Below are 9,072 nucleotides of genomic sequence, written 5' to 3'. Positions count from 1 at the left end.
AAGCTGGAGGTGTCATCGTCTCAGTCCATGGCTGCTTTAGTCGAAGCTGGGCCTCACTCTGTCTGTCAGTTGCCGCATCAATGACACACATGACATGGAAATGATCAGAAGGGGGAAAGGAGACAGAGAAATGGCGAAGGATCCTTGTGATAGCTGAAGGAAAGATGAGCTTATCATGGGTCGTCGTATCCTTATAGACATCTATAAGGGAGAGGATGAAATGAGAAGGGAAGTCAATAGAGAGGTTCTCTAGAAGAGATAACAAAAATTGAGCACGAGGCTCTGTGATAGAGTTATAATGAGACAAAGGATGGAGAACAAAAGTCATCACTAGGTTTAGAAATCTTGGACCTTTAGCAAAGGTCGAGCAATAGGTATTCTGATGATCACCCCAATCAGAAGGAGTCTCATAGAATAGAGACATAAGCTCGTCTTTAGACATAATCTTAAGACGCTCATAATTGGGGTTGTCAGGATGCGCCACCCTCAGGACATGGAGCACCACGGATACAATATCCGGAGTGACCACAATACACGTACCTTGAATGCGAGTAGAAAAATGAGGTACTGAATAATCGAATCCATGCATCTTGGAGTAAAACTCCTGTATGATCATGGAAGGAAAAGTGACCAAGATGCCACACAGTGACTCTCAACCCCTACTGTAGATGATAGTGGGAAGGTTAGTATAGGAGAAATTCGACAAAATGACTTGGCTTTCCGAATGAATACCTTGTTGAGAGAAATTCTTCAAGAAGTCCTTACGAGCTTTCACATTATGGAACTAAAGATGAGAAGGAGAAGGATCAGAGGAAGACGCCTCGGAACAAAGAGGGTTCCGAGATGGAGTGGATTTAAGCTTAGGTGCCATGATGCAGACTAAAAGAAAAAGAGAGAGGGAGACAAGCAGAAGAACACCAACAATTCAATATAAGAATATAAAGAAATGAAAGTACGTATGCATGAACATGTGACATGCAAACTTAAAAGCATCATGGGTTCAGCCTAATCCAAACCTACTAGCACACAAGTTTGCATCAAAATAAACACACATCTAAAATGCAAGAAACAATGTTATAATGCAAATGTGATGCAATGTATGATCATTTAGGATCAATTATACAAAACCCATTCCAAAATTTTGCAAAAACCTCATCAATTTTGAAAAACCCCAAAAATTTTCCAAAAACCTAGGTCTAATGCATGAAATGCATGAAGAATGAAGGATTAAAGACCCTTTCCAGAGAAGAAAAGCTTGTTCTAGGCAGAAACACAACTGGGAAAGAGGTTTCGAGTGAGAGAGAGGTGTTTGGGAAGATGAGAGGTCAAAAAGGATCGAGAGAGATCGAGAAAAGTGAAGCAGAAATTGCGCTGACCCTTTATATCAAAGCTCATAATTTTCGACAGATCAAGAGGTGTTGAGCTTTAAAGTTCCACAGATACAGCTATTCAGAGTTGTCCACAGCAAAAGGGGCTCGATAGATCGAGAAGCTATTGAGCATCCATCGAGGAGACGGAAACTTTCTCGATGGATCGAGAAGCTATCAAGATTGCAATAAAAAGAAGCTGAAGAGCTCGATAGATAGCCTAGCTGTCAAGAGGTATCGAGAAGCTGTCAAGATTGCTTGAAACAGTTTTTTAAGAAGAGAAAAACACAAACATGAATGCAATTAAGCATGCTACTCAACCAAAGATCCAAATAACAATTTTAGCTCTCAAAAACATCTCTCAATCAAGAAAAATGTCAAGTATTTAGATTTAAAACACACACACACACACTAAACAAGTCTAACCAATTATATATTTCAAAAACAAATCAAGATAGTTTAGTGGGTATACATTAACACATGTATTCCTTATGATGGCCAAATCACATTGCACTTGTACATGTATCAAAAGTAGCAAAGAATATTGCGTGTTATGTGTGAAAAACAACGCAAAATTGCATAAGTATCTACATGTTATGACGATTTGAGATATGAGTAAATCAATTGAACTCACACATGATCATAACTGCTCGATGGGGACTATCACCTTCGAGGTACATACTATAACTTCCACATCTCCTAGAAGACACGCTTGCAATCATATATAAAGCACTTTGGTTCTTTTTGCTTTAATTTTTCTTTGCGTATTTTCTTTTATTAATCTTATCATGCATGGGCATATAAGAGAGAGAAAAGAAATACCCAATTATGTTTAGCTTTTGACATTGCACTTTTGCTACACAGAAGCATACAGATGTCATTCCATGACTGGCGGGCAACAGTAGTGAGATGGTTATTTATGCCTTTCTCTTAGGACGTTCTAGTCCTTCCCATCTAAAAGAGTGATATAAGTGTTAAATACAAGAGATTACTCAATCTTACTCATCACAAACACGAGCCATAAAGCTCACTTGCTTAGTTGTGCATAGAGATGCTCATCAAAGCTACAAGAGATATAAAGTTTAGAAAACTTTGTTTCATTGGCCATTCAAGGTACACAGGTATCAATGTACACAAACACACACTATTTTTGTATTTTTCTGATTTTTTAATTTTTTTTATTTAAAAAAAACAAAATAAAGCAAAACTGAAAACAAACAAACAAAAACATGTTAAGCAAAACAATGCATAAAAACTAGACTGACGCTAAACAATAAAGCAAAACACACAAGTAATGCAAACACAAAAATAGAGGGAGAGAGAGAAAAGTGACTAAATCACTTAAAGCCTTTTTCCTTCCACACCTTAGAGGAACCTTTCCTTTTAGCGAACACTTAAACTGGCGTTGAGGGGGAAGAATTACAACCATTCAAGTTCGAAAGGAACATGAGGGCTTTAAGGAGATCTCCAAATGGAGCAAGAGAGGATGGAAACTAACTCAAGTTTACCGATGAGACCATGTTGTTGCTCTATTGAGTGGCTAGCCACTTATAGCAATTAGGTCGAGCATGTTTAGCTGCTCCACAATGATGACGGAGATGCTACTTCTTCTATTTAGACTTTTAAGCATTTCCCTTTTTAGCTCTAGGGTTTTTAGTTTCTTTCTTAGTAAGCTTAGAGGGTGCTCCTAAGATAGATTTACCCTTACCTATGTTCTCACTAGCTAACACAGTTTTGACATCATTATTTTCAGATTCAACATTATTAGTAGGAGAAACAAAAACAGTAGTACTAGAAGAAGCAATATTAGGAGAAGAAAAATCGTACCCTAAATTGGTTCAATCGGAAGTAGATTTTTGCATACTGAGTATCTCATCAAGCTTTGCACTTGAAGTCCTCTCCAACTGAGCTCTAACTTGAAACAGCTCCACTTCAAGCTTCTTGGTCTTCTCAGCTAAGAAATCGTTCTCAAACCTCAGTGCTCCAATAGTCTAATTGGCTTCATCAAACTTTATGGAGGTTTCTTCTCGTTCGAGCTCCACATCATTAAGCTTCTTGGTGGCCAACCTATATAACTTCTCATGCTTTTTGGAGACCTTATATAACTTTGCATAGGCTGTGTGGATGTTGTCTTGTTCATCCATCTTCTTAAACTTTGACTATCTTCTTAAACTTTGACTCCACCAAGTCTTCTTCTTCATCCACATCTTCTAAAACCCCCTCTGTAGGATTGACAGTGGCAGTGAAGGCATTTAGGATCCCATCATCCTCATTTTCAGAATTATCCTTAGGTTTAGTGTCGCTCAAAGTAGCAGCAAGTGCCTTACTCTTCCCGATGGACTTGAGATAGGTAGGGCACTCTTGTTTCATGTGACCGAAGCCTTAACACTCGAAACACTTAGGTCTTGAGGGAACAGTGTACTGATCGCCATCCCTAGCATCCTTCTTCCCTTTGTCTTGGCTCTTAGACTGAGAAGAACTAGATTGCCTATGGTCCTTGTCGAAGCCCTTCGCATTGGCATTCTTCATGAACTTCTTGAATTTCCTTGTGATGTAGGACTTCATTTTAGAATCTTCATCATCTAAAGACTCATCCGTGTCATTGTTCTTGGCTTTCAGTGTCATGCTCTTACTCTTACTTAATTTCCCAATTCTTGCCAAACCCAACTCATAGGTCTGCAGATTGCCAACCAGCTCTGTCAAAGGAATTTTGTCGATGTCCTTTGATTCTTCAATAGCAGTGATCTTGGCATGAAATCTCTCGAGTAGAGATCTGAGTACCTTTCTCACAATCTTATGTTCGGGAATGGTTTCCCCAAGATTAAAAGCTGAGTTCACTATATCCAAAAGCTGAGTTCACTATATCCTTGAGCTTGGCATAGAACTCATCAAATCACTCATCCTCCTCCATCTTGATTTCTTCATAGCTTATAGTGAGCCTCTGAAACTTTGAATCCTTCATAGCCTTTGTTCTCTTATAGGTTGTCTGGAAAATGGTCCATGCTTCCTTCGCAGTTTCAGTGGAGTTTATTTTCTTGAACTCCTCATTTGTGACCGCACTGAATAAAACATTCAATGCCCTACTGTTAAAGTTTTCCACCTTGATCTTAGCATCATCCCAATTGGTCGGCGCTTCCCTTGGCTTGGTGCAGCCTATCTCCACAATTTGCCACACTTTCTCATCTAAAGACTACAAAAAAGCTCTCATGCATGCTTTTCAGTCTGCATAGTTAGTACCATCAAATAACGAAGGTATAATGAGTGACTGTCCTCTATCCATGACAAACAAGGGTCAATGGATCACACAGCAAAGATTAAAACTTAATCAGAGTGTGTCTGCTCTGATACCACTTGATAGGCCAAGAATGTATTGACCCCTTGTGATAAATTAATTGATTAATTAGCCAAGTTTATTAATTAATCAAATTACGATGCAAAACATGTGGCAGCACAAACAAATCACCAGCTAAAGTAAAATGCGGCAAAAATTAAAGTCGACACGGTGATTTGTTTACAAATGGGGAAAATGTCCAAGGTAAAAACCCCAACGGGTGATATTAAGGTCACCACTCCTGAGAATTCACTATTATCACAACAAGCGATTACAAGTAAAAGAATCCTAGTACCTTATACCAACCTACAATTGAACCCTTACCCCAATACCCAATTGGACTTATTCTGTAGTGATAATCTCTCTTTTTAATGCACGGCTCCCAATACGTGACTAACCAATAGATGTGCATATCCCAGTACACAGCTTAATCACCAACTTGAGAAGGATGTTGGCTGCAAAGTTTTTCAATTCATCACATGATGAAGATCACAAAGCTCCTTGGTCACAAAACTCTACGGTGTACAAACACAACAGCTTCTTCAAGAGAAAGATGGACTAGGGCATATGTCTTCAGTTCACAATATGCTTGTGAAGAACTTTTGCATTGATGTGCATCCGCTGTGACGGCCCTTAAAACAATCCTTATATATGTTTAGGGTTGTGACAAAAGAAAGCCTAAACTTCTATTCACAGATTGGAATGAAAATCAAAGCTGAAAATTTGTTTTTCATAAATCTCGATAGATACCCTATCTGTCGAGCAGCAGTCAAGCATCGGGCTAAAACAGCTTTTTAAATCTCAATAGATACTAGCTGTTGAGCTAGTTGTCGAGATTTAAAGACTAGCACTTCTTCACGTGTTTCTTGGATAGACTTGCATGGCTTTAACACTTGAACTTGAAATCTTGTTCCTTGAAGTATTAAACACATCCTAGATCTACCCAAATACAAGTAAAGTACATTTTTTCAAAGGATTAGTCAATATATGATAACATATGTTCCTAACATGAAACACATATGTCCTAACAAATTTTAACAAACAATACATACAACAAAATATCATGCAACATCCCATCAAACATAAATAAACAAACAACAAATATATCATGCAAGACCATGCAAAATAATGGTACATATTTGGTCACTTAAGTTTAACACAAAGCTTAGCCCTTGATATCCCTAGCGGAGTCGCCACTGTGAGAGACCTCGCCTGAAGCGTGCCCCTCAAAAAAAAGAGATTTTTTGTAGTGTTTTTTACGGCACCTCTCTTTTTGGGTAAGTGGTGTGGAGTTACCACTTATTTTTTATTTACAAAAAAATAAGAAAAACTAATGACAAATACAATACATGACTAAATTGCTTCGTTTCATTGATTGCATAAAAAAATGCAATGGAAAAATTTTGAACTTTACATGGCTTTGGGTTCTAGTTACAATCTACCAAATATACATGACTTTGATCCTAGCTACAATCTACTCAAAATAAAAACAAAGATAAAGCTAGATCTACTTAACCAAAAAACTAAATCTGAAGGCAAGGTTATGGAATGGGAAGGTGTTAGACACTCATTCCACCTAGACAGAGTCTAGTCTTCTAGACTCATGTGACCAATGTACCATTTTATGCATGTCATGAATGATATGTTGAACATGTGAAATAAACAAAACCACACAAAACCATTTATGAATGTATCCTCTTTTGTTTAAAATTCAAGCCTGTTTTAATGATTAGGAAAAAAATTGACTTTGATTTATAAAAAATCATATATGTTTTGTATATGTAAAAAGAATGGTTTTTGAAGAGAAAATTCAGATCTGTTTTTTGTATGTGTAAAAAGAATGATTTTTAAGGAGAAAATTCAGATTTGTTTTTTGTATGTGTAAAAAGAATAATTTCTGGAGAGAAAATTCAGATTTGTTTTTTAAGAGATAAAAAAATGGTTTTTTATGTAACAGAAAAATTAGATCTGTTTTTATATTTAAAAAAGATATTTTTTTTTTTAATTTATGTAGAGGATCTCATTCACAAAATAATTTCATGCTACATGACCCAAACAAAACAAACAACAAAAGAACAATTCATGATCTCTTTCTTTATTTCAAAAATCAACATGCATTAAAAAATTAGATCTGTATCTAAAAAAGATACGAAATCCTTTTTTTTTTTTTTAAGAAAAATTCAGATCTACATCTAAGGAAGATGTAGATCCATTTTGTTTTGAAGAAAAATTCATATCTACATCTAAGAAGATGTAGATCCGTTTTATTTTCAAGAAAAACTAGTTTAGTACATGCAGATTTCTAAAACTAAGAAAAAATATTTTAGTCACAATAAAAGAATCAAGAACATGTTTTGATAATCTAAATTGACAAATCAAAACATGAATATTTGAAACAAGAAAGCATGCATCATCATGATTAGAGAAACATAAAAACAAAAGGGTTAGAAAGCAACCTCTTGCATGAGCACTCTTTGCTCTTGAAAGGATGTTTTAGGGTTCAAAGAAACTTATTCAGTTCTCTTTGAAACCTAAAAACCCTAATGCTTGTAGAAAATCTCAGAGAGGATCAAAGAATATCAACAATCTTTAAGTCTCAAAACGTATGCCTCTTAGAGCGTAGAAAAAGGTGTTGAATTATGAGACCCAGTCTCTATTTATAGAGGCTAGAAATCTCTTAAAAATAGGCATAAATGATTAGGATGTGAATCCGGACTCATCCTTTTGCGAAAAGGTCGAAAAGAGTGTGCCTTATCGTCACCTGAAGGCCATTGGGCCAAAGCCCAATAAGGTGTAATTCGGCACTTTCGAAGTGCCGTTCGGCACTCCAAAAGTGCCAAATTGGCTCTTGGATGCCAAACGCACTTTCGTGTTCAGGTGTCACTTGGACTCTCTTTCTAAGGTTTTTTAATCGGTCCTTGTATCTGGACGTGTTTTCATCCTCCGTCCATGATTTTTTTTATCTCTTTTCTAGATAATTCATGCTTTTTAAGAACAATTATCTTGTGGGTAAATCCCTCAAAATAAATCCTAATAAAGCTCAGATTATCCACAATTTTATTGTTATCCAATCATCCCTTTTATTCCTATACATGCATCCCTATCTTAAACACTAATTATCAACCAATCACAAAATTATTTAATTAATTTTAATTGTTTGACCAATCAGAATTAATTTAAATTAATCGTGTGTGGTCGACTCTTTCTAGACATAACGCATATGGACCATGTAAACTTGATCATGCAATATCTTTCAATCCGATGGTTCGATTTAGAAACCAGACACAACGTTGCAACCGTTAAAATCTCAAGATCATTGTTATGATATGGAATGAATGAATTGGTGCATGCAATGTAAGAACAAATTGATGCATGTGATGTGAGAATGGTTTTTTTTTTTTTGTACGTGAATGGTCACTCTAGTCATCTTCTTTGATTAAACCATGGGTACAAAATCGAGTGTCTACATTTGGTATGATAAGGACACTAATGATGTTCTTGCTAGGTACTCTGATGCTGACTGGGCTGGTAATGCCGATGATCGTAAGAGTACTTTTGGTGGGTGTTTTTTCTTGGGAAATAATCTTCTTTCATGGATGAGTAACAGAGTAAGAAGCAAAACTCCATATCTCTCTCCACTATTGAGGCTGAATACATTACTGTTGGTAATTGCTACACTCATTTTCTTTGGATGCAGAAACTTCTTCTTGATTATGGTATTTATCAAAAACATCTCACTATATATTGTGACAATACCAGTGCCATAAATATCTCAAAAAATCTTGTTCAACATTCTCGAACTAAACACATTGAGATCCGACATCACTTCATTCGTGAGTTAGTTGAAGATGACACTCTCACCCTTATGTTTGTCAACACTGATGATCAAAAGGCTAATCTTTTCACAAAACCTCTAGATGGTCATTAGTTTGAGTTCTTATGCCAAAACATTGGTGTTATTTCCTTGGCATGATTCCTTTCTCCCTCTCTCATGCATTGGCTTTTGCTTCCAGTTTTTATTGCTTTTCAATGTGTTTGTTTGCTTCTTTTGTTTATTGCTTTCCAAAAAAAAGGAAAAAATATGAAAAATACAAAAACATGTGTGTTTGTGTATACTGGTACTTGTGTACCTTGATGACCTTTGAAAAAAAATTCTTAACTTTGTATCTCTTGTAGCTTAGATGAGCATCTTCATGCACAACTAAGCAATGTGAGTTTTGTGCCTCAATTATATGATTTGTATAATTTGGTTAATTTTTTATCATTCATATCTTTATCACTCTTTTTGAAGGGAAGGACTAAAAAATCCTAAGAGAAAATTATAAATAACCATTTCACCACTAAAACTTGTCAATCATAAAACATATGTGTGCA

Source organism: Castanea sativa, chromosome 11 (assembly GCF_040712315.1).
Source record: "Castanea sativa cultivar Marrone di Chiusa Pesio chromosome 11, ASM4071231v1".
Lineage (NCBI taxonomy): Eukaryota > Viridiplantae > Streptophyta > Magnoliopsida > Fagales > Fagaceae > Castanea > Castanea sativa.
This window is presented reverse-complemented; position numbering follows the sequence as displayed.